General features: G+C 42.3%; 1 protein-coding gene across 15 annotated transcripts in view; it reads right to left on the reverse strand.

Annotated features, from left to right (window-relative positions):
* Positions 1 to 27,288, reverse strand: part of LOC126203013 (UDP-glycosyltransferase UGT5-like) — a 972,471-nt gene that overhangs the window by 60,555 nt on the left and 884,628 nt on the right. Inside the window, exon 1 of one of the 15 annotated variants that reach the window (XM_049937254.1) lies at positions 4,699 to 4,774. The exons of the other annotated variants lie outside the window; for them this stretch is intronic. The gene's annotated coding sequence lies outside the window, so the exon portion shown is untranslated. Of the gene's footprint in view, positions 1 to 4,698; positions 4,775 to 27,288 lie in introns of those variants that run through there. 15 annotated transcript variants of the gene reach the window in all.

The following is a 27,288-nucleotide window of genomic DNA, read 5'->3' on the forward strand; positions in this document are numbered from 1 at the left end:
TTTCACCATCGTCCCCCTTGCTTAATCTGAATCGCGAGATAACAATTTCGACCTCAGACCGATTTATCCGGTTGAAGATTTTTTACTAGAGCTATTGGTCACATTGAAACGGGCCAATCAGAGCCGTTTCACAAAAATGAGGGCTGCAAGTATGGACACACGAGAGATTTAACTCCACCTGCTACTTACCTAAGAAGACACCAAGTCTGTGGAGGAAAGACAAGGCTGTTATAAAGAGTTGTTTGTGTTCTCATAGCGTCTTTTCACACCTTTCTGCTGATTGGTTTTATGAATAGGTGATTGTACAGAATGAGTGATTTTATTTCAGAATTTCCAAGTGCTAGCTAGGTCTGCACTAAAGTGTACGAAACCCGCCAACTCAGCCAATGAAGGGACATAGCTGAGAGGTTGATCTGGTACACTAAATGAACTATGTAGTAAATGGTAGAATTATCGGCCGTATTGGTAGCGTTGGTAGGAAAAGAAACGTAAATGAATGTGTAAGAAGGAAAGTGGGAGCCGACGACTTTTGTTCTTTCTTTTGCACGTAATTAGAACCACACAACATTCAATGTTAGTCCATTATGCATTTCATATCCTTACAGAATACGATTGCAGTTTCTAAGTAATTATAATTATTCGATCGCGTAGCTTCTGCACTTTTATGGAACCAAGGCAATTACTTTTGATGCAAGGATAGTTTTATAGTCTTTTGCACTCAACAGAACGTTTTTCATGATCAAAAGTTTCCTGTTATTCATAAATGCGAAAGGTGTTTATCAATAACAAAAACACGTTTTATATAAGTTCAACGAAGTATTGATGTCTGATATAGCAGCGTTTTGCGATTCTTGTATTTCACATTTTTCTTGAGAAAATGGCGTTTTCTTTATTTTTTTTCTACAACCTCCCTCTCTTTCACGTTACAAATCAACAATTTTCGAATAAAACCTGAATTAAACATTGAGTTTCAATTTTGCTATAAGTATTGTCTGCTCTTAAGTAACAGACAGGAGGATAGCTATAGATAGAACAAAAATGTTCCGTAGGTTGGCCAGCCCTTTACACATGCTCACTCAGTTTCTCGATGCTTCATCACTTTCGGTTTTTAGGGGAGTCTAGTAAGACACTAATCGCATACGTGAAGAAAGTGACCGTTATGAGGGAATGCCTGACAGGTATGCAACACACCAAATCTACAAGTAATGCGTGGACGACCTTAACTGACCAAAGCCAGTAGGAAAACTAGTCCAGTCTAGGCTCCACGATAACCTATGGTAGTTTTACATCCCTAGCTCTGGCGCATTCAAGGAGTGGAATTGGTCTAACCTCTCCAACGACACTTCATATTATGCCCTCCCCCGTTACCGTCCAAACGGTGGGTGAGCATGGAGCAGACTTACTTTTCGGTAGGTCATGCACTCTTGAGCTCTTTAGTTGATTTCTGGATTTCGGTATTGCAATGTAGGTTATTAATTCTTAAAGGCGTTTCCTATATCTCTTTCAGCTGTCCTATATTAGGGAGAGTTACCTGCGTCCTTTTTTGTTCTCTTTGCCGTTTTGTGAATGCAGATAGTAAGTTGGCACGATGTGTTGATTTCTCGCAAGATGTGCTACATTTATTCCATCATAATTAACGTTGTTTAGTGAGATTTCAGACCATTATTCCCTGTGGGACTGAACTTCTCCTCAAACAGTCGAGTATTACCCGACCTCCGCGATCGTTCTTCGTCGCATCATGGCCCTTTATTTATTTATTTTTTTTCGAATGCTAAGATACTTGTGGATTCTGGAGATGGACGAATTGTCTTTGTTAAGACATGACCAAGCATTTTGTTTTCGTTAGCTATTGCATTACGCTGTTATTCTTCTTTCAGTACGTGAACCTTCATTCGGTATGAATACCTACATGACTATGGAATTTATGTCCATTGTCCAATTTGAAATTTGTAACAGTTTGTAGTGACACATATTACTAGCCCATACCTTCCCTCCTTGGTTTCTGAATAGATTCGTAGTAGGGCCTACAGGGTTTGTTAGAAATTAACGCCGTATTTTTCCTCACTTTGTGTTTGAATGATAGAAAGAACGTGTTACCTATGTCATTTCTCCCTTGTCTTCTGCTACTCACATTTGCATGACTACTTTGAAATTCATACTTAATTGCCTGACGCAGGGTCGTCGAACCACATCCACACTATTTCTCTACCATTCTACTTTCGAACAGCGCGAGAAAAACGAACACTTAAATCTTTCCGTGCGAGATCTGATTTCTCTCATTTCGTTACGATGACCACTTCTCCCTAGGCACATGACCCCCAAAAAATTTTTTTTCACATTCAATCGGAAACTGAAACTTCGTGAAAAGATCTTTCCGCAACGAAAAACCGCTTTTGTTTTTATAACTGCCACCCCAACTCGCGTATCGTATCCGTGACAGTCTCTCCCCTATTTCGTGACAATACAAAACGGGCTGCCCGTCTTTCAACTTTTTCCATGTTCTCCGCCAAACTTACCTGTTTAAGATCCCACAATGCACAGCAGCACTCTAGCAGAGAACGCACAACTGTAGCGCGGGACCAGTCTGTTTAGTGGATTTGTCGGGGGTTTTCCAAGTGTTCTGCCAATAAAACGCAATCTTTGGTTCACCTTCCCCACAATATTGTCTATGTGATCGTTCCAATTTAAGTTGTTCATAACTGCTATGCCTAGGTATTTTTTGAATTGAGAGACTTTAGATTCGGGTGGTTTATCGTGTAACCGAGCTTTAACGGATTCCTTTCAGTGCTCCTGTGGACGATTTCACACTTTCCAGTATTTAGGGCCAATTTCCACCATTTGCACCATACAGATGTCTAAATTATTTTGCAATTGGTTTTGATGTTCTGATGACTTTATACTAGGCAGTAATTGAGAACACCATCCGCAAAGAACCTAATGTGTGCTCAGATTGTCCCTAAACTACTTAGTTACATTAGGAACAGTAGAGAGCACGTAAGACCTCTTTGGGGAATCCAGATATCACTTCCGTTTTACCGGGTGACTTTCCGATAGTTTTTACGAACTACGTACGACCTTTCTCACCGGAAATCACGAATCGAGTCAGACAACTGAGTCGTTACTTCATTGCTGCTTTATACAGTAATTCCGGTTCCTGTTCCATTCCGTAGTCTGTCCCCGATCCCTCAACGGGAGATGTGTGTGTGTACCCTGAATAAGGTCATTTAAAGAATGTTCTGTTATCAGAACCCAACCCTAGATCTGTAGCGTCACCTTCCACTACAAACTTTCGTCAAGGTCCTAGTTATCCGTTGTGAAAGTTATTATCAGCGATACATATTACAGGCCATACTCCATACACTATGGTTGTATGATGAAGGTAAGCTTGGTAGGTACCGAATGTGTCTTGATCAGAGCGAGGTGGATAAACAGTCACGTTGGATTAGTGATCAGAATCTGTGACACAAAGATACTCTTTTAAAACACGCTCCTTTTTATCTGGCGTCACCACCTACAACTGTGTACACAGTCCATTTTCTTACACCCCAATTACAACGTTACTGAGTACCTTCAATATTTACTCTTACCCCTATTGCAAAGAACACGTCGAAAATGGAACCATATTCTCGTGTACATAAACATTTCATGCCATACACATATGCTTTTCAAGGAATGAAATATAACATTTAAGAAACGTCCCCTTAGAAAAATTATTTAATTACTGTGCTGATAAACCTCTTACATTATTTGATTTACAAAAACAGCTGAGCAAAACTGAACGTACTCAGACATTACTCTCTTTACTTATTCTGATCAACACTAAACTGACACACAATATTTTTAGCGCAACGCAATCTGACTTTTAATAATCCCTACAAAAGAATGGCCCTGACTAAATTAACGTATGCGTTTCACAAATCACTTACCTCACAAAAATCTTCGTTACTCGAACTACTGCAATACAGCGAGCGCCACTACTGCCAGCTAAATAAAAGATTCGAACTACTGAAGGCACTAACTACTGATAGGCATAGTTAGCAAATGAAAGATTTTGATAGAGAACAAACAATGTATTTACCTTAATAGTGTTCAAAAGTCATAATATATATATATCAGTCCATGGTATCCAATATTACAAATTTACTCTTTCTCATAGACACACGTCCAGATCGTCCGCTCTCAAAATTCCGCCATCTCTGTCCCTACATCCACCACTGCTGGCGGCTCACCTCCAACTGCGCAACGCTACGCGCTGTTCACATCCAACTGCCCAACACTACAAGGGCGAATATTGGCAACAATGCCGACCAGCCTCAGACTGCACACAGCACAGTCAGTGATTTTCATACAGAGCGCTACGTGGCGTTACCAATAAAAAAACCTAAACAGCCTACTTACACATTATCTTGAAAAATCTTTGGAAATAAGTGTCCTTTTGAGTCCACAAATACGCTCCAACAGCAACTGACAACCTCGGCTTGGACAGAGCATATGACAGTGTACACAAACATATAAAAATATAATCAGTACCAAAACTGTTCAAGAAATAGATATGCGCGTGGTTGTTCACTGCACAAAGTTTGCATCACACACACACATATATATCAATCGAGTACATGCAAAATATATCATTTGGCAACTGACACAATTACACCAAACTGGAAAATCGTAGGCATACTTCTAGCACAATCAACCCACCTCCGTAGCGTCTGTGTGTGTACGTACAGCAAGTGACTCTGCTCGCGTATTTTTAGAGCGCCGGTTCACTGGGCCACTGATAAAAGGCCAGAGACGCGCAACTTTTATACGGTGTCCACTCTGCGATAAGGGCGCGTTAACACAGCCGGAGGACGCCTTATCACACACTCGCGAGCACTGCGACGCGTCAGTTCGGAGACTCAAAACAGACGTCACCGCCTGTCATTACTTAAGAGGCCGCTAGGAGAAGTGGTGCTGAGGTTCCTCGTGTGCATTTCACACGCACTTGGGCCTATCTCTTTTGAACGACTCTAAAGAACGAGGCAGGTGTTATTCGCGCACGGGCTGTAATTTGTGTTATGCGAGGTGTGCTTGCAACGACAACAGTGCCTTTAACTGGTTGATTTCAAAGATAAAAAAGTTTGTATTGACCTTGGGTACCACACTGTGGACGTATGGCGAGTGCTGGGAACGTCAAGTTGCGGCGTGTGCGTACTTCGGCCAGCGTCTGCCCCGATAGCTGTTCGGTCAGAGGGTTACGTGCCTCTGTAATAAAAAAAATGAGTTAATCGATCATCAACGAACTTCAACGGATGTCTTAAGACGTCCGCCCCGAGCAGACGCAACGAACAATAGCGAACAAAATGAGATTAAAAAAAAGATAGCTGAGTGGTCAGCGTGACGGATTGCCGTCTTACGGGCTCGAGTTCGATTCCCGGCTGGGTCGGTGATTTTCTCCACTCAGGGACTGGGGGTTGTGTTGTCTTCACCATCATTTCATCCCCATCCGGCGCGCAGGTCGCCCAATGTGGCGTCGCATGTAATAAGACCTGCACCAAGGCGGCCGGACCTGCCCCGTAAAGAGGCATCACAGCCAATGACGCCAAACGCTCATTTCGATTTCCACTTCAGCCAAAGCTATTTCGCTTCGCGCCCTACTAGCGACTCCCTCGCAGTCACATCCGTTGCAGCTACTTTTTTATTTTCTGATGAATAAACTGGACAGCACCTTGTTCCAAAATTTCCGCATACTGCAATCAAAGCCATACAGAATCGAGTTTGCCCCTCTTGTTCCGTTTATCCACTTGCTTTCGTTTACCGTTTATCCACTCGCCATCACATAGTTGCTTTCACCGGCGGGAAACGAACACGTTATGTGACATCTCAGCTGCATATTTTTATTACCCTCGTGACGTGTATACATCATACACAGGAAAGAGCCAGAAGTGTCTAAACATGCATGTATGTAGGTTACCAAAACTGTTGCTTAAACCAGTATAAATCCAATTAGTGAACTGTGTTTTTCCACACAGATGGTAAGAATTCTCCGTTAAAATATGTAACATTTTTTCTAAGGCAGCAGCAGAGTAATCATGTAGTGCTGTGTTGGTTAAACATCTGTTAATTTTTACTCTAATTGTATGTAGGAGGCTACCTAGAGGTAACTCGAAATGCACTGTTGGTCAAATACCTGTACCGAAAACTACTTTTCTAGCTGAGAACGATGAAGTACCTAAAAACAAACTTGCAGACTGACACACGTTACAAGAGCACGTGGAATTTCACATTGTTCTTTGGCCACCTCACTGAGACTGTAGCAGATATATGCTCAAAATCTGCAGCAATCATCGAGCGACTGCAAGTTCTCTCAAAGTGGGATAGAACATCACATATGTCTTCCCTGCAGAAAGTACAGTTCTTCGTACTTACTGATATACAGTTTAACTTACATATTTCCAACTTCGTTACATATTTAACTCAGTGTCGTCATCACCTTCTATATAGTAACTTCCTAAGCTGTTATCCAATAGTCTTGCATATGTCTGATTTTACTGATATTGTCAGTTCAATTTAATTTTTATAAAAGCTGTTAAATTGTTTTATCACACTCTCATCTTCTCTTCTGTTGAGTGTAATTGTTTCACGTTGTCGACCTATTACGCAACATTCACGTACACAGACATACACAGTTTTTCGATGTTTAGTCTCACTGCTTGCTGGTGTGTTCCATTCACATTTATTTCAAATGTTCAAATGTGTGTGAAATCTTATGGGACTTAACTGCTAAGGTCATCAGTCCCTAAGCTTACACACTACTTCACATCAATTACCCTAAGGACAAACACACACACCCATGCCCCAGGGAGGACTCGAACCTTCGCCGGGACCAGCCGCACAGTCCATGACTGCAGCGCCTTAGAGCTCTCCGATAAACCCGCGCAGCACTTTTATTTACTGTTTAACATTTTGTATTGTCTTTCTATTGCACTGTCAAATGTCTTTTAATCTGTATTTGCATCACACTCTCCATGTTTGATATATTTTTCAATGCTGTTTAGCAGCACAGTATCCCCTTTGATGACAATAGTTAATTATAGTCTTAAAATGGCGTTGTAAGGAAAAAATCGGTTAACTAGATAAATTAATGTTGCAGAGAACACACAATTTTGGGCTTCTCATTTATATAACGAAAGAAAGAATTAATATGTTGTGTTACAAAATTGAAAATTTAAATTTGGCTGATGATGTTGGGAGAGTCACAGAGGGCGTAAGAAATCCGTAACAGCAGCGGGGAGCAGTTAACGGACAGCGGATTCAAAACGAAGTCGTAGTGTGTTGGCGGTGGGTGGAGCAGACAAATGGAAAACAAATATGCCAACCGTTGTTAACGTTGACTATACTAGAAAATTTTTCCAGCACAGAAATGTTTTGGACAGGAAGAAATAGATAACTGTATTACAACACGAGAAGGGAATTTACAAAACTTTTACAAAATGAAACAATGGAAAATCCACGATGGAATGTAACAATGTCTGGCTCCAGCTGCCAGAGTCTGCGGTCATGTGTGTGTGAGTTGCGTTTGCGTGAGTATATGTGTGTGTGTATGTTGTCTAATTCTGACAAAGTCCTTGTTGGCCGAAAGCTAATTGTGTGGCAGTCTTTTTGTTGTGCCTGTCTGCGACTAAGCATCTCCGCTATATTACAAAAGTAAGAAAGATAACAAAGGATTAACGGAAGGAAGGAAGGGAGAAAAGAAAGTTGCTGGCATATCCATAAGCAACTTGCAGTTCTGTCACCACGTGTTATCGGTTATTGTGCTTTGTTTGGGCCTTCATGTGTTCCTGCGTCTAGGCGTTGCTGTGAATGTTCTTCATCCTGCAACAAGTCGCTGCTCTCGTATCGACTATCACAGTAGCGTCACAGTGCAACTCTCGTTGCTTGATATTTCGCCTGCGTAAGTAACTTTTAGACCTTTAGTCACGACCACCTGACCGGCCTTGCAGCGAATTTGCAACCGTCATCGTCTCCGCGTGCCTGCTGACCCGATGTCAGGTGCTACAGTAGCAGATAAAACCAGGCGGCGGCCGGAAACCGGTTCTTACGGGCTTAGTCTCGCTCGTGCGAGCGGCAGGCGGAAGATAAGGCTGATCCCTCTGCAAGAGCCACGTGACCTGAAAGCGATTTTACAAGAGGAGGCGACTAAATTAGATGCACAAACCTGGATTTCGAAGGGTTCGTCAGGGTACAAGTCCAACTGCGCTCGTGTCGGCTTCTCCAACTTGTGCCGAAATCACGTCAGGCGAATGCCGTAGTGTTTTCCTACATCGGGTCTCGGATAAATTAGTTTCCCATTCAGCTGATACTTCGTCCCTTATCTACTGTCCCGTAATTCGACGGTACGGTAGGTCTATCCTCCTTTCCGTTATTATCGTCTGTCGTGCAGGAATTCGAATCGACGATTGGGGTCACTAACTTCATTGTTGCTCATTTTGTCTTCAGAGAAGTAGTCCGTATGTAACACACAGGACATAGCACAAGTGCAGGCCGGACTCTGCTTGTAGCAGAGTGTGGCAAGTTAAATGAACACACGACGCGTGCGCATTCGGTGTGTACTGGCGTAGCTCCTACAGAAGGTGGACAGACACCCTGTAACAAGCCGACAACGTTGTGCGAGGCCGAAGATTGAAGCCGGGAAAGTCGGTGCCGCGTGCACTGCCAAAATGTCACACAGCTAAATATTTTACTGTTGACTAATGTGTCAGGGTGGAATTCGAATGCAGCTGCAGTGTTAGTTTCACCTGCCGTAGATGGTAACAGGCGCTGTGTGCCAGCGGTTCCAAAACCGTCGCAAGCGGCCCACTTCTAGAACGCGTTTGCGTCGCGCTGGGGCGTGAACGCTGGTCGAGAATGGAAGACAGGATAAAAGTATGCGAAGTACCGGCCACAACGGGTTGGTCGATTATGTCATGTCGAAACCGGCACATTTTTTTTTTTTTTTTTAAGTCCTTGTGCCATTAGGTGGCTGGAAGTGTACTCACCTACATACTGCCCTATAGGGCGCGAGGCCTTGAACGGCTCCTCACGCACAGACATTCACTGACGTGACCAAAGTCTTGGGATACCGACAAGTAAATATACAGATGGCTGTAGTATCGCGTACACGAGGTATAAAAGGACAGTACATTGGTGGAAGTGCTATTTGTACTCAGGTGATTCGTGTGAGAAGGCTCTGCATCTACATCTACATAGATACTCAGCAAATCACATTTAAGAGCCTGGCAGAGGGTTCATCGAACCACCTTCTCAATTCTCTATTATTCCAATCTCGTATAGCGCGCGGAAAGAATGAACACCTATATCTTCCCGTACGAGCTCTGCTTTCCCTTATTTTATCTTCGTGATCGTTCCTCCCTATGATAGCCGGTGTCAACAAAGTATTTTCGCATTCGGAGGAGAAAGTTGGTGATCGGAATTTCGTGAGAAGATTCCGTTGCAACAAAAAACGCCTTTCTTTTAATGGTTTCCAGCCCAAATCCTGTATTATTTCTGTGACACTCTCTCTCATATTTCACGATAATACAAAACGTGCTGCCTTTCTTTGAAGTTTTTCGATGTACTCCGTCAGTCCTATCTGGTAAGGATCCCACACCGCGCAGCAGTATTCTAAAAGAGGACGAACAAGCGTAGTGTAGGCAGTCTCCTTACTAGGTCTGTTACACTTTCTAAGTGTCCTGCCAATAAAACGCAGCCTTTGGTTAGCCTTCCCCACAACATTTTCTATGTTTTCTTTCCCATTTAAGTTGTTCGTAATTGCAATACCTAGGTATTTAGTTGAATTTACGGCTTCTAGATTAGACTAATTTATCGTGTAACCGAAGTTTAACGAGTTACTTCTAGCACTCATGTGGATGACCTCACACTTTAAGTTATTTAGGGTCAACTGCCACTTTTCGCACCATTCAGATATTTTTTCTAAATCGTTTTGCAGTTTGTTTTGATCTTCTGATGACTTTATTAGTCGATAAACGACAGCGTAATCTGCAGACAACCGAAGACGGCTGCTCAGATTGTCCCCCAGATCGTTTGTATAGATAAGGAGCAGCAAAGGGCCTATAACACTACCTTCGGGAACGCCGGAAAACACTTCTGTTTTATTCGATGACTTTCCGTCAATTACTACGAACTGTGACCTCTCGGACAGGAAATCGGAAATCCAGTCACGTAAGTGAGACGATATTCCATAAGCATGCATTTTCACTACGAGCCGCTTGTGTGCTATAGTGACAAAAGCCTTCCGGAAGTCCAGGAATACGGAATCGATCTGAAATCCCTTGTCAATCTCAGCACTTCATGTGAATAAAGAGCTATTGTGTTTCACAGGAACGATGTTTTCTAAATCCATGTCGACTGTGTGTTAATAGACCATTTTCTTCGAGGTAATGCTTAATGTTCGAACACAATATGTGTTCCAAAATCTTGCTGCACATCGACTTTAACGATTAGGGCCTATAATTAAGTGGATTACTCCTACTACATTTCTTGAATATAGATGTGACGTGTGCAACCTTCCTGTCTTTGGGTACGGATGTTTCGTCGAACGAACGGTTGCATATGATTGTTAAGTATGGAGCTAATGCATCAGCATACTGTGAAAGGAACCTAACTAGTATACAGTTTGGACCAGAAGACTTGCTTTTATTGAGTGATTTGAGTTTCTTCACTACTCCGAGGATATTTACTTCTACGTTACTCATGTTGGCATCTGTTCTTGATTCGAATTCTGGAATATTTACGTCATCTTCTTTTGTGAAGGCATTTCGGAAGGCTGTGTTTAGTAACTCTGCTTTGGCAGCACTGTCTTCGATAGTATTTCCATTGCTGTCGGGCAGAGAAGGCATTTATTGTGTCTTGCCGCTAGCATACTTCACATACGACCAGAATCTCTTTGGATTTTCTGCCAGGTTTCGAAACAAAGTTTGGTTGTGGAAACTGTTATAGGTGTCTCGCATTGAACTCCGCGCTACATTTCGAGCTTCTGTAAAGGATCGCCGACCTTGGGGATTTTGCGTGTGTTTAAATGTGGTATGTTTGTTTCTTTGTTTCTGCAACAGTGTTCTAACCCGTTTTGTGTACCAAGGAGGACGAGCACCGTCGTTTCTCAGTTTATTTGGTATAAATCTCTCAATTGCTGCCGATACTATTTCTTTGAATTTAAGCCACATCTGGTCTACACTTATATTATTAATTTGAAATGAGTGGAGATTGTCTCTCAGGAAGACGTCAAGTGAATTTTTATCTGCATTTTTGAATAGGTATATTTTTCGCTTATTTTTCGAGGATTTGGGGATTACAATAATTAATATCGCTACGACAACACTGTGTTCACTAATCCTTATATCGGTTTTGATGCTCCGACGTGATTATGGCCCCACGACGGGAATTAAGACTGTGAACGCGGAATGGCAGTCGGAGCTAAACGAATGGGACATTCAACTCGGAAATCGTTAAGTACAGTAATTCAATATTCCGACAACCACAGTGTCAATAGCGTTCCGAGAACACCAAATTTCGAGCAATACCTTTCAAAACGGACAATGCAATGGCCGATGGCATTCACTTAACGACCTAGAGCAGCGGTAATTGTCGAGAGTTGTCAGTGCCAACAGACAAGAAACACTGTGTGAAATAACAGCAGAAATCAATTTGTCAGTACGACGAACGTATTCGTTAGGACAGAGCAGCGAAATATGGGATTAATGGTCTGTGGCAGCAGACGACCGACGCGAGTCCCTTTGCTAACAGCGCGACGTCGCCTGCAGCGCTTCTCCTGGACTCGTGAACAAATCGGTTGGAGCCTAGACGACTGGAAAACCGTCGCCTGGTCAAAAAATGGTTCAAATGGCTCTGAGCACTATGGGACTTAACATCTGAGGTCATCAGTCCCCTAGAACTTAGAACTGCTTAAACCTAACTAACCTACGGACACCACACACATCCATGCCCGAGGCAGGATTCGAACCTGCGACCGTAGCGGTCGCGAGGTTCCAGACTGTAGCGCCTAGAACCGCTCGGCCACCTTGGCCGGCGAGGCCTGGTCAGATGAGTCCAGATATCAGTCGGCAAGTGCTGATGGTAGGGATCGAGTGTCGCGCAAACCCCACGAAGCCACGGTCCCAAGTTGTCAAAAAAGAAAGCACTTTGCAAGCTGTGGTGTTCCATAATGGTGTGAACTGTGTTTACTCGAAATGGACTGAATCCTCTGATCCAACCGAACCGATCATTGACTGGCAGTGGTTACGTTCGGCTACTTGCAGTCTATATGAAGGCATTCATGGATTTTATGTCCCCAAACAGAGATGCAATTTGTATGGATGACAACGCGCCATGTCACCGGGCCACAGTTCTCAGCGATTGGTTTGAAGAACATTCTGGACAATTCGAGCGAATGATCACCCAACATAACCGAGAGGTCAGATAGTGCGCAAAATCCAGCACCAGGAACACTTTCTGAATTATGGACGCCTATAGAGGTAACCTGGCTCAGTATTTCTGCAGGGGACTTCCAACGACTTGTTGAGTGCACGCCACGTTGAGTTTCTGCTCTACTCAGGGCAAAAGGACGTCCGACACGATGTCCTAAGGCTTTTGTCAGCTCAGTGCATAACGCGCCACAATCCGACCGTAACTTCTCGACTTGGTAATTTCTCGGACACATTTGTTCACAATACCGACTCCCTTGGATTTGCTGGTTTAATATCCAGACGCAACAAGAAGGAAGAAAGGAAGTTTGTTTTTTACGTCCTATTTACATCTAAGAACGTTAGAGACGCATCTATGCTCAGATTTCTTACTGCTGGAGGGGAAGGTAAAAATTGGAAATTTGTAGTAAGGTCTTATGGAACCAAAATTGTGAGGTCATCGGTCCCTAAGCTTACGCACTACTTAATTTAACTTAAACTAGATTATCTATGGACGACACACACATCCATGCCCGAGGGAGGACTGGAACCTCCGACGCAGGCACCCTGTCGGGCCGCGAAAAGGCTCCTCAGACCGTGCGGATACCCCGCCCTGCGAGAGGGGAAGGTATGACCCTTTTAAGGAACCATGCTGCCATTTGCGTCGAGTGATTTGGATGACTGCATTAAACCGATATCTAGATTGCCGGCCATAGAATTGAAACTAGGTCTCTCGAACGCTCAATCCTCGTGGAGAGTGTACTGAATTAGTTTTATTCATATTTTGCCGCTAATAGAAATTGTACTTCTGCAGGTTTGTAGAACGAATTTGGAGATACTGGCATTTCGGCATGTACAATAGTTTTTACAGCTAAATCGTTGAAAAATAAAGACGTCGAGAGAGAAAAAAGAAAACTGTTACTGAATATTGCCTGTAATGTTCACACGTAAAACTTCTGAATACATCAATCTGTTTATTACTTACGCACTGTTGCAGTCGACATCTGACACGTTACGACTGTACCTGTTATCTCCCGAGTAGCTGCTCTCTAACCAGCAGTCCATACGAGCAAACTGACTGAGACTTTACCTGATGTTGCTCGTGCATTAGATCACTGCGGTATGCTCGACTCTGTTTAAAAGAATATCTCGATGAAGTCGTAGGCTCTATCTGCACACGTATTCTTTCATGCCCAGCAGATAACTCGCTGCAAATAATGACGTGAAGCTGTGATCCTGCAGTTAAACAGTCTGTTCATTGGCTAGAATTGTGAATTAATGAAATAAACAGACATACGAAATAAAAGGTAAATGAATAATTAATAAAAAGTGTTCTATTCTAACATGTGTAACTGATGCACACTGTTGTTGTTGTTGTGGTCTTCAGTCCTGAGACTGGTTTGATGCAGCTCTCCATGCTACTCTATCCTGTGCAAGCTCATTCATCTCCCAGTACTTACTGCAACCTGCATCCTTCTGAATCTGCTTAGTGTATTCATCTCTTGGTCTCCCTCTACGATTTGTACCCTCCACGCTGCCTTCCAATGCTAAATTTGTGATCCCTTGATGCCTCAAAACATGTCCTACCAACCGATCCCTTCTTCTACTCAAGTTGTGCCACAAAATCCTCTTCTCCCCAATCCTATTCAATACCTCCTCATTAGTTATGTGATCTACCCACCTTGTCTTCAGCATTCGTCTGTAGCACCACATTTCGAAAGCTTCTATTCTCTTCTTGTCCAAACTATTTATCGTCCACGTTTCACTTCCATACATGGCTACACTCCATACAAATACTTTCAGAAACGACTTCCTGACACTTAAATCTATACTCGATGTTAACAAATTTCTCTTCTTCAGAAACGCTTTCCTCGCCATTGCCAGTCTACATTTTATATCTTATCTACTTCGACCATCATCAGTTATTTTACTCCCTAAATAGCAAAACTCCTTTACTACTTTAAGTGTCTCATTTCCTAATCTAATCCCCTCAGCATCACCCGATTTAATTTGACTACATTCCATTATCCTCGGTTTGCTTTTGTTGATGTTCATCTTATATCCTCCTTTCAAGACACTGTCCATTCCGTTCAACTGCTCTTCCAAGTCCTTTGCTGTCTCTGACAGAATTACAATGTCATCGGCGAACTTCAAAGTTTTTACTTCTTCTCCATGAATTTTAATACCTACTCCGAATTTTTCTGTTGTTTCCTTTACTGCTTGCTCAATATACAGATTGAATAACATCGGGGAGAGGCTACAACCCTGTCTCACTCCTTTCCCAACCACTGCTTCCCTTTCATGCCCCTCGACTCTTATAACTGCCATCTGGTTTCTGTACAAATTGTAAATAGCCTTTCGCTCCTTGTATTTTACCCCTGCCACCTTCAGAATTTGAAACAGAGTATTCCAGTTAACGTTGTCAAAAGCTTTCTCTAAGTCTACAAATGCTAGTAACGTCGGTTTGCCTTTTCTTAATCTTTCTTCTAAGATAAGTCGTAAGGTTAGTATTGCCTCACGTGTTCCAACATTTCTACGGAATCCAAACTGATCTTCTCCGAGGTCCGCTTCTACCAGTTTTTCCATTCGTCTGTAAAGAATTCGCGTTAGTATTTTGCAGCTGTGACTTATTAAACTGATAGTTCGGTAATTTTCACATCTGTCAACACCTGCTTTCTTTGGGATTGGAATTATTATATTCTTCTTGAAGTCTGCGGGTATTTCGCCTGTCTCATACATCTTGCTCACCAGATGGTAGAGTTTTGTCATGACTGGCTCTCCCAAGGCCATCAGTAGTTCTAATGGAATGTTGTCTACTCCCGGGGCCTTGTTTCGACTCAGGTCTTTCAGTGCTCTGTCAACCTCTTCACGCAGTATCTTATCTCCCATTTCATCTTCATCTACATCCTCTTCCATTTCCATAATATTGTCCTCAAGTACATCGCCCTTGTATAAACCCTCTATATACTCCTTCCACCTTTCTGCCTTCCCTTCTTTGCTTAGAACTGGGTTGCCATCTGAGCTCTTGATATTCATACAAGTGGTTCTCTTCTCTCCAAAGGTCTCTTTAATTTTCCTGTAGGCAGTATCTATCTTACCCCTAGTGAGACAAGCCTCTACATCCTTACATTTGTCCTCTAGCCATCCTTGCTTAGCCATTTTGCGCTTCCTGTCGATCTCAATTTTGAGACGTTTGTATTCCTTATTGCCTGCTTCATTTACTGCATTTTTATATTTTCTCCTTTCGTCAATTAAATTCAATATTTCTTCTGTTACCCAAGGATTTATACTAGCCCTCGTCTTTTTACCTACTTGATCCTCTGCTGCCTTCACTACTTCATCCCTCAGAGCTACCCATTCTTCTTCTACTGTATTTCTTTCCCCCATTCCTGTCAATTGTTGCCTTATGCTCTCCCTGAAACTCTGTACAACCTCTGGTTCTTTCAGTTTATCCAGGTCCCATCTCCTTAAATCCCCACCTTTTTGCAGTTTCTTCAGTTTCAATCTGCAGTTCATAACCAATAGATTGTGGTCAGAATCCACATCTGCCCCTGGAAATGTCTTACAATTTAAAACATGGTTCCTAAATCTCTGTCTTACCATTATATAATCTATCTGATACACACTACAGCAGAGAATTATGTTGAGTTATGTTTATTCATGAAAGTCTGTCAAGTACTCGGGAAGTGGTCCTATGATAATTAAGTAAAATACAGAAAGGAAATTAATGTTATCAACGCAGGAGAGTAGCGTTGAGAGTGTTATGAGATTGGTAGCAGAATCCCCAAGCTAAATAGTCATCCAACATGCGCCGAATCTAAGTCCAATTCGCGCTCGCAGTACACGAAATATTCGCCAGCTCAAAGTAGTTCAGAGTTCTGCCTGACGATTTCCAAATTAAAACACACGAGATAACTATAGAAACTCAGTCTGTCTGCCCTCAATCTCGTTTTGAAGTCGGAAAAACTTAGAGTGCTGTAGCGGCCATTCGCCACCCACAGTCAGTCACCCAGACGCCTTAAATACGATACCACGGGCACGCCTGTCTTCTTCAAGAGCTCGTGTAAAGGTGTCTTCAAAAGTTAAAGGCTTCGTGGTGGCCGTTCACCGCTCAGAATCAATTACACCACTCGCCCGAAAAATGCGCTATATCACAGGCAGATCTGCCTTCTTCGAGAAGCAACGGATCGAAACAAGAACTGTCCAAAATCAGTCCCTTGAGCACACGACACGAAAAAAAAAGTGAAGAAAAGTCTGTCTCCGCTTGACTCCTATGGTGTTCTGCCACTGCCTGCTTTTCCATTGGTTGGAGGCCAACCTCACCGAAAATATGTCGTTCTTCAGTTCTGCAGACATAATTTGACTCATCTTAAAAACTGCACGCTCTTAACTAATGTAGTATAACAATATGAAAATAAAGAAACGTAAACGTACAGTGACACTTGGATCATCCAGAATAAATATAAATATTAGTTTGCTGATAAATAAATAAGCCAGCATTCTTGCGCAAATGCGCTCATGTTAGATGGCAGCAAATGGCCCTTAAATATTGTTTAAACAATTAATTAGGCCTGCTTTACGGAAGAGTCTTTTGGCACTCTTTACAATAGCAGTGTCAGCTAGCACGTGCGATTGGCCACTTCTTAAATTACTAAAGAGGCTAATGGTTGCAGAGTGATTTTTTAAAAGAATTTATTGAATTTTTTAACTAGCCCGTCGTACAACGCTTTCGAATTTTGGCCATTTTTATACCACATCTTCTCAGAGCTGAATATTTCGCACTGAATTGGTTGGTTCAAATGGCTCTAAGCTCTATGGGACTTGACATCTGAGGTCATCAGTCCCCTAGAACTTAGAACTACTTAAACCTAACTAACCTAAGGACATCACACACATCCATGCCCGAGGCAGGATTCGAACTTGCGACCGTAGCAGCCGCGTGGTTCCGGACTGAAGCGCCTAGAACCGCTCGGCCAACGCGTCCGGCCATACTGAACTGCCCAGGTATTCTGTAGTTAGTTTATTGTCACTTTTGCTCTCTTCCTTCAAATTGCTTGTAACACTTGTAGTCACTGTTGCTATAGTCGGCTTAAGGTCATTGATGCTCTCCTCTGCCTTAACTGATTTGGAAAGCACGGGACTGTTAGATACTTGGAAGTCTAAGCTATTGTGGAGATGAACCGATTAACTGTTGGAAGTAAGTTTCACACAAGACATTCTGAACATTCGAACTCTGATCCCTGTCTCTGGAAGCAGTTTTGATCGCATGACTCCCCTCTTACAGCTAGTAAATCGACGTATCCTGCCCCGGTTACAATAGCAGTATCAGGAAACCTACTCCCGAGTTTCTCCCAGTTTTCTCTGAACAGTTCTGTTGGTGACGGCTACCTTTTGGTGGAAGACAGCGGCTTCCAGAAACGCTCTGCGTAAATTAATGTGCCACGATAACAGAAATCGCCCATCACCAACAGAAGGAAAAAAATTGCGTTTCAGAGTGTTCCTTTTCTTCTTATCATAATAGAAGATACGACGTCGTAGGGAAGCCGTAATCACTGTCAGTGTAGAGCGAGGTGGCGCAGTGGTTAGACACTGGACTCGCATTCGGGAGGATGACGGTTCAATCCCGCGTCCGGCCATCCTGATTTAGGTTTTCCGTGATTTCCCTAAATCGCTACAGGCAAATGCCGGGATGGTTCCTTTCAAAGGGCACGGCCGACTTCCTTCCCCGTCCTTCCCTAATCCGATGAGACCGATGACCTCGCTGTCTGGTCTCCTTCCCCGAAACAACCAACCAACCAACCGTCAGTATAATGAAAATAACACCGCCTACGTTACATTTTTATTCAGATAACAGGATGTAACCTCATGCACATGCCATATTTATACACAGAATCATTCAACATCTCCAGTACTTTACTGTCTCAAACTCGTCTTGTTGACGAAAGCCCTGGTTTCGGATCTGCAGGCTAACTGTGCACTATGTCGAAACTGTCTACCTAAACAAAAACTAATGATATACCCAGTCAGTCTTATTTCGATTTTCAACTTGGGCGCGCCATCTCCGAAAGTCTGCGAATAAGTCAGCCGATTCTTCCGTACGTATTTGTAACAGCTTACGCTCTGGTTAATGTTCATTATAGTGAGTGATGTGAACAGCGTACAACATCAGCGAGACTCACCGAATAACTGTTACGCAATGTAATTTGCGTCATTTTGATAGTCGCCAGACAAAATTCAAGTTTCATATGAACAGATGCCGTTCTGTCACCTACAGCAGACATCAGATAGAGCGGCATCAAAGATTAAGTGCCTGTAACGGAACGTGCGCAGATTAATGCGGGCGATTAAATGACGGATTAATACTGTGCAGTGCAAGAGCGTGACGACCAGAAGGGCCTAACCCACTCAAGCTGAGGTGCCATAATGTTAAGACGGCGCCTGGTGTCGAAGCCACCGTTTCATCAGCCGGCTGCAACAGAAGTCGTGTAACGTTCCAGGCGTGAAGGAGTGGGATTCGAAACTTCCTTCGTTAAGTTCACACTCTCTGTCATCCCTCTCAACCGATTGCTTCTCTCGTATCGTAGCCGATACTAAACGGAAACATTGTCGCACAAATCTGATGCCATATGGGCAATACAAGAGCAGTTTTGTGAAAAAAGTTATCAAGGATTTCTTAAGCTCACCCATAAAAGGACAAATCGGTAACTGCATTCTATCTCTATAGGGTAGCACGGAATGTCCTTATTTTTAATGAGTGCTGCTAATCGCATCTTTAGGTTTAAAAGAAACTTTTTAAGAACGGTTCTTTTGACATTGCTGCTACTCTTGTATTATGTATTTTCTTGCACAGAAGACCTAAGCTGGATATCGTGCGTTCGTGTTCCCGTTGTTGTTTTAGGGGACAACAATATTATTTATCATATTTTTAAGTAATATGTGTCTGACAATTTGTTGCACGCACATCCTGACGTACTCCACCATGACGCTGGTTTTTGGTTGATGTCCCGATGATACCTGCGCGATTTCCAGGGCGAAGCAGAAGTTTCCATCCATAACTATAATAAAATGATAAACAGACCATAGAATTTATTCCTGGCATCCTTGTAATCACTGCCCTCACAAGAAACTGAACGATGTATAATATTACCAAAAGTACAAAGAAATTTTTTATTGTCACTGTATGCGAACATTATGTCAAAGTTGAGTACAAATAAAACTGTAAGAATTACGTGCCCTCGAATGTTAACAGTATGTACTTCTATGTAGTCCTATTTTATGATAGTGGGATCTTATTAATAACATGTTTTGCTTCCATAAAGAGACGAACTGTAGAGTGATGTCATTAAAGTACACAAATTATTTTTTTTTTTCAAGCTTAATTTTACTGCCCAAGCAATGAACGAAAGATTAATCGTGGAACAGGTGTCAGAACCTAGGCAGGAATGATTTTTAATTGCATAATTCCTACCTACATTGCAGGGAGATGTAATAAATCTCTTCACTTCCCCCTCCATCGCTGAATCTGATTGAGTAATATCTAACAATTCTTTTCCAATGAGCATTTTTGAGTAAAGACATGAAAAACCATACATTATATGAGAGCAATTAGCTGTGACCGTATTCTCAGTTCAGTTGTCTTCTTCTTTACGGAGAAGGAGACAAACGAGGAGACAACGAACATGAAGTTCAGTTTCTGACTGCCAAAAAATCAAACCACAGGCGCTATTGCAGTACTGAGAAAAAGGATTCATGCAAATGTATATAATACAAAGATGATCAAATAATAAAAGTCATCCAGATAAACATTGCATTTGGTATAGCGTAAAATTATTTAAATCAGATTTCCAAGTTTGTGCTCACAGATAACATTATCTGCCTCTATCTTGATATCGAAATTTCGTAATGCTGTGTGTCACTAAGCATATAAAGAGACATAGCATATAAAAATCAGACATTATGCCATAATAACAACAGAAAGGGAGTGCCAACTCTGTAAGTAAAACATTTCATACTGAGCACCCAAGATAAAAACGTATAGTCAATAACAAGTAAACGATTAACAGCAGACCAATATTTCACAGCTTGCCACAAAAAAAAAATTAAAAACTTATAAAAATTATTAAAAAGTAAATAAACAATTTGAAAAAAGTTAAAAAAATACACGCACAAAAGCTCTCTATGATACCATCACTTTCTGTTCCACCATTACCAACCCAGCACCCCCTGTAGCTCCCATAATCCCTCAGCCAGCCTTACAGTGACTGAGGTAGGCCATGTGCAGTTTGTAACACGTTTGTGTAGCGAAGTTAGTGATATGTAGACAAGGACATATGACGGTTTATCAACTGGAAACGTGTACTCTGTGCGTCTGTTGCCTACACAAGAACCAATGGAGACGGGAAACGAACGGAAAAATGAAAACCATAAACCACAAACATACATTTCTAAACAGTCCGTTAATTGAAATGTGTCGCCAGGAAGCACTGTACATCTCCTAACAAAATATGTATAACTGAATATTTTTATATTATAGTCTAGAGATGATGTGTCACATGTATAATTCAAACACGTTTTGTTAAAACATAAACATTCAGTTGCAAAAGACGTTACTGTTCACATTTACATGATAAACACACTCGTAATTGAAGTAGTAACTGCAGAGTGAAGGACGTAAATATTTACAAAAGAGAAAATAAGTGGAGGAAGATAAGACACGAAAAAATGAAGTAAGAAAACGAAATGTGGAACATTATAAGCTACGGTAACACAATGGGCAGTTGGTCGCTGAAATACAAAAAAATTGTTGCTAACTCAAGGATGAAGCTCTGCCTATTACAAATGGTATTGACGACGCAGAAAATAGAAAGATTCACATAATGTCGTGAGCGATGTAGCATGTAACAACAACAACAACAACAAAATAACATGTGTATTATTATGTAATATATGCCCATAAGACAACCTTCGAAGAAATTCCTCTTAATGAGTAAGACAGGAAAGTCATGTTTTTGTAAGTAACACTAAGCGATTCGTTGCTTTATGATATTGCGTGCATTCTTTCAGTATTGTGTAGTACTCTATGCACCCAATTCGTATTTCAGAATGAAATACCAATCGCGAGACATAAAATGAGGTAACATTATTACAACAGTTTATACTTCTTTTTTCATCCTGTTACCGAAAGACACTATAGCCGAGACGTTTCTTGTTCTGATAAATACTGCTATCTCTCTCTGACCTAAGTATTTCTTGGTAACCACAGCTCTACTACTGGAGTTCTGATGCCTTCAGCAAACAGCGGTACCAGAACCTCTCGTCTATCTATTAGAATTATAGTCTAATCAAGAGAATCCGACGCCGTGCAGTGCTGCTCCTGTAGTACACAAAGTGATTTCAATGCAATAGCGGTACCGATGATTTACATGGGAGCACGCCAAGACTTCTTCAGCGAGAATTCAAAGTCTCACACACATTGTGGACATTTTCAGATAAGGTACTCACACGTGCTGTCATCAGATAAGAATACGATGTATCAACGTCCACTTATCTAAACAAGGTTCGTCTCATCATACTCGATACTCACACTCTTGAAAATAGTAATACCGACTGTGCAATAGCCAAATAGACTACTTACTACTGATCGACGAGTTAAAGTTAAAGCTTTTGCTTACAAGATTCTTCTACTGTGTATCCTACTTACAGAAATAATTTGTTCTGCCTCTTGTTCTTCTCCTTTCTTTCTTTATGTGTTGCTTATTTGCCTGTTATATCCCCTTGTTCAGTGCCTCTGTTTACTGTGGTTATTTACTATGTGATCTTTCCACCTCTTGTTTAGGCTACCGTTGATCTTTTCCCTATTTGTCTATGTTTCTTTGCTATTTTAAACATTTTATTTTCGTTCATTTTTGTGACATAATCTATGCAACTATTTCTACAGTGTTTGACCTGTTAATTTCTGCTTCTAAGTCCACGTTCTTGTCTCACTGTTGTACTTCTTATCACATCATATGATCTACAGTCAGTTGCCCTTCTTAACAAACGCATTTCCACATATTGTATTCGTTCTGTATTTCCAATTTTTATTATCCTGGTTTCACTGTAGTGCACTATAGGTGGTGCAGACATTATTTTTAGAACTGTTTGAAAGCGGCTCGATCACTGCTAACATGTTTGAATTGTTGTGGTAGCTTATTGAACGTGGCTGCAGTAGAATACTGCACACCTTTCTGCACGAGAGTTAAGGAAGTGGGACTAAGTGAAAGCTGTCAATTCTTCGGGATAAGCTGATGTTGTTAATAAGAAACGACGGTAAAGAATATATGTATTGAGATGGCAATGTCAAAATACCCACATTAATGAACAGGGGTCGACAAGAGAGTTGTGAACTCACACCACTTATTGCCCAAACAGCCAGTCTCTGAACCAAAAATATCCATTTAGAATTTAGAATGGAAAGAGTTACCGCAAAATATAATATCATACAACATAAGCGAATGAATGCTAGAGGACATACCATTTATATAAATAAGGAACACGAATGGTCCCAACACTGATCCCTGAGGCACCCACCATTTGACCATACCCCACTCAGACCCCACATCACAGCCATTCTCAACACTGAGAAAAATGACCTTTTGCCATCTGTCATTAAAGTAAGAAGTGAACAATTATGAGCTACTCCCTGTATTCTGCAATGGTCCAACTTCTGGAGCAATATTTTGTGATCAACACAATCAAATGCCTTAGTTAAATCAAAAAATATGCCTAGCGTTCGAAACCTTTTGATTAATCCATCCAGTGCCTCACAGAGAAAAGCGAATATAGCATTTTCAGTTGTTACAAGACTTCTAAAGCTGAACTGTACATTTGATTGCAAATTATGTGATATAAAATGATCAATTATCCTTACATACACAGCCTTTTCAATAACTTTAGCAAACACTGATGGCATAGAAATAGGTCTAAAATTATCTAAATTATTCCTTTCTTCCTTTCTATAAAGCGGCTTCACTACTGAGTAATCGTTCAGTAAACTGACCATTCTTAAAGGAAAAATTACAAATATGGCTAAGTAAAGGGCTAACACGTGCAGCAAGGTACTATAATGTTCTGCTAGGCACTCCATGATATGCATGAAAGCCCTTAGTCTTCAGTGATTTTAATTATTAACTCAATCTCCCCCTTGTCAGTATCACAGGGGAGTATTTCAGACATCAGTCTCGGAAAGGCATTTTCCAAGAGACTTATATGATTTCCTGTAGAAACTAAGTTTTTATTTAACTCACCAGAAATGCTTAGAAAATGGTTGTTAAATCCTGCACATATATGTGAGTTATCAGCAACAGAAATTGTTTTGCTACGAATTGACTTTATATCGCCGACCTTGTGCTGCTGACCAGACACTTCCTTCACAACTGACCATATGGTTTTAATTTTATCCTGTGAATTAGCTATTGTATTTGCATACCACATACTGTTTGCCTTCCTAATAACAATACTGTTTATAATGGGCTACTGCAGCTTGGTTGTGACTACCTCTAACATTTTGATATAATTCCCGCTTTGTTCTACATGATATCCTTACCACACTAGTCAGCCACCAAGGCTGCCTTTTACTGCTAGTACCCCGTTTAGAACGTTCTAATGGAAATCAACTCTCAAAGAGCATGAGAAATGAGTTAAGGAAAGCATTATATTTGTCATCTGTGTTATCGGCACTATAAACATCCTGCCACACTTGCTCCTTGACGAGGTTGCAAATACTCTCCATTGCCGTTGGATTAGCTTTCCTACATGGTTTGTAATTACATGTGGCATTTGTTTGAGTACAAAAGCCTTTTAGTGTTAAAATTTGTGCATCATGCTCCGAAAGGCCATCCACGCTTTTACTAACAGAATGCGCATCTAGTAATGAAGAATGAAAGAAATATTGCCTATGGCTGTGCTACTGTTCCCCTGCACCCTAGTAGGAAAAAACACAGTCTGCATCAGATCATATGAATTTAGGAGATCTACCAACATCCTTTTTCTTCCACAATCATATAAAAAATTAGTAGTGAAGTCATTACATATAACTAACTTGTGGTACTTCCTATCAAGTGAACCATGAACCCTCTCTAGCTTGAGCAGAGAGTCTAAGCTAGGATACCTATAAACAACAACAATTACTAGTTTCACTAAATTCAATCAGCTGCCCCTGAACAACATTCAGATATCTGTTCGGTGCAGTGCCGTGCTACGTCTATTGACTCAAACGGAATACTGTTTCTCTTACATACATAGCCACTCCCCCACTCCACAAGGAACTCCTTGAAAAACAGCCAGATAATCTTTACCCTGGTAAAGGAAGCCTCTGAATTGGCAAATTATTTAAGTGGTGCTCCGTTATACCAATAACAGAGTCAACATCTATAAGCAGTTTACTAACTTTATGTCTAACACCTCTTATATTTTGATGAAACACACTAAGAAGTCCTTCTCTACTTGGAAACATGACCTCCTCTGAAGGTGAGCCTTTAGTTAGAGGGATTTCCTTTAAGCAGGTGTACCAGTCAGCTGACTTCAATCTAAAACAGGCGCAGCTCCAACACCAACTGCTACAGGAATTTTTCCATGAGTGATGCCCCCACCACCCACTCCACTGTCAGCTATAAGCTTTGCCAGCCTCCCCTTCCCATACCTATTGAGGTGCAGGCCATACCTGGTGAAACCCGATCTACTGATAGACCCAACTGGCACCACTGGGATGTGAGCCATGCCCTCTGCCATCGGTGCCTTCTAAAGGGCGATGTTAACACACCTAATGGCTGCATTAAGATGAGGCCGATCAAGACGCTGAAACAGTTGCACGAAGTGCACATTATTGCCACCACTTTGAGTAGCTATCTATACCAGGTCAGCACCTACATCTTATTCCCCGTCCCTGTCAAGTCTATTCCCTGCTCCACCCACAATCAGTGCCTGATCCTCTTTTGTGAAATTCCTACGTAACTCCCCTATGCTGTCATTCACCTGAGCCAATCCTGCACTAGGCTTCACAGTGCTGGTGACCTGATACTCACTCCCCAACGCTTCCTGCAGTTGCTGACCTGCACTGCACCTCTACTGTGCGAACTATCTAGCAGCAGAACCTTCTTCTTCCTGTTAGACTTTGCAACTGACCTAGGCCTCCTAACTGCTGAGGACTGCTGCAGGTCGTCTACATCTACAGCTACAAGAGGCTCCTCTCCACTCAACTCTGACAGCTAGTCAGATCTATTGCATGTACGCAATGTGTAACTGTCTGGACACCTCCTCCTCCGAGCTGCCTTCTTACCAACTGCCAGTTCCCATTCCCCAGCACCATTCACCCTCCTCAACCTATCTAGTTCCTCCTTAGCTCGCCGCGCGTGGTAGCCGCGCGGTCTCAGCGTCCTGCAAGATCCGCGCGGCTGCCCCCCCCCCCCTCCCCCCCCCCCCCCGTCGGAGATTCGAGTCCTCCCTCGGACATGGGTGTATGTGTTGTGTCCTGAGCGTAAGTTAGTTTAAGTTAGATTAAGTAGCGTGTAAGCTTAGGGACCGTTGACAGCAGTTTGGTCCCATAAGATCTTACCACAACTTTCGCGTATTATAACTAAACCAAGAGGGCTCAGATCTTACGCTCCTGCTCCTCTAAAGATTCTGCATTCCCAGGGGAGGATCTAGTTAGAATGCCCACTGGATTCCCCACTGCATTCCCCCCCCCCCCCCCCCCCCCCAATGAAAATACACTACTGGCCATTAAAATTTGCTACACTGCAAAGATGACGTGCTACAGACGCGAAATTTAACAGACAGGAAGAAGATGCTGTGATATGCAAATGATTAGCTTTTTAGAGCATTCACACAAGCTGGGTCCCGATAGAAAAGTTTCCAACCGATTTCTCATACACAAACAGCAGTTGACCGGCGTTGCCTGGTGAAACGTTGTTGTGATGCCTCGTCTAAGGAGGAGAAATGCGTACCATCACGTTTCTGACTTTGATAAAGATCGCGATTGCGGTTTATCGTATCGCGACATTGCTGCTCGCGTTGGAACGACGTGCTGGATCCCAATGGCCTCGTATCACTAGCAGTCGAGATGACAGGCATCTTATCCGCACGGCTGTAGCGGATCGTGCAGCCACGTCTCGGTCCCTGAGTCAACAGATGGGGACGTTTGCAAGACAACAACCATCTGCACGAACAGTTCGACGACGTTTGGAGCAGCATGGACTATCAGCGCAGAGACCATGGCTGCGGTTACCCTTGACGCTGCATTACAGTCAGGAGCGCCTGCGATGGTGTACTCAACGACGAACCTGGGTGCAAGAATGGCAAACCGTCATTTTCTCGGATGAATCCAGGTTCTGTTTACAGCATCCTGATGGTCGCATCCGTGTTTGACGCATCGCGGTGAACGCACATTGGAAGCGTGTATTATTCATCGCCATACTGGCGTATCATCCGGCATGATGGTATGAGGTGCCATTGGTTACACGTCTCGGTCACCTCTTGTTCGCACTGACTGCACTTGGAACGGTGGACGTTACATTTCAGATGTGTTACGACCCGTGGCTCTACCCTTCATTCGATCCCTGCGATACTCTACATTTCAGCAGGATAATGCACGACTGCATGTTGCAGGTCCTGTACGGGCCTTTCTGGATACAGACAATGTTCGACTGCTGCCCTGGCCAGCACATTCTTCAGATCTCTCACCAATTGAAAATGTTTGGTCAATGGTGGCCGAGCAACTGGCTCGTCACAATAAGCCAGTCACTACTCTTGATGAACTGTGGTATCGTGTTGAAGCTGCATGGGCAACTGTACCTGTACACGCCATCCACGATCT

This window comes from Schistocerca nitens, chromosome 9, assembly GCF_023898315.1.
Source record: "Schistocerca nitens isolate TAMUIC-IGC-003100 chromosome 9, iqSchNite1.1, whole genome shotgun sequence".
Lineage (NCBI taxonomy): Eukaryota > Metazoa > Arthropoda > Insecta > Orthoptera > Acrididae > Schistocerca > Schistocerca nitens.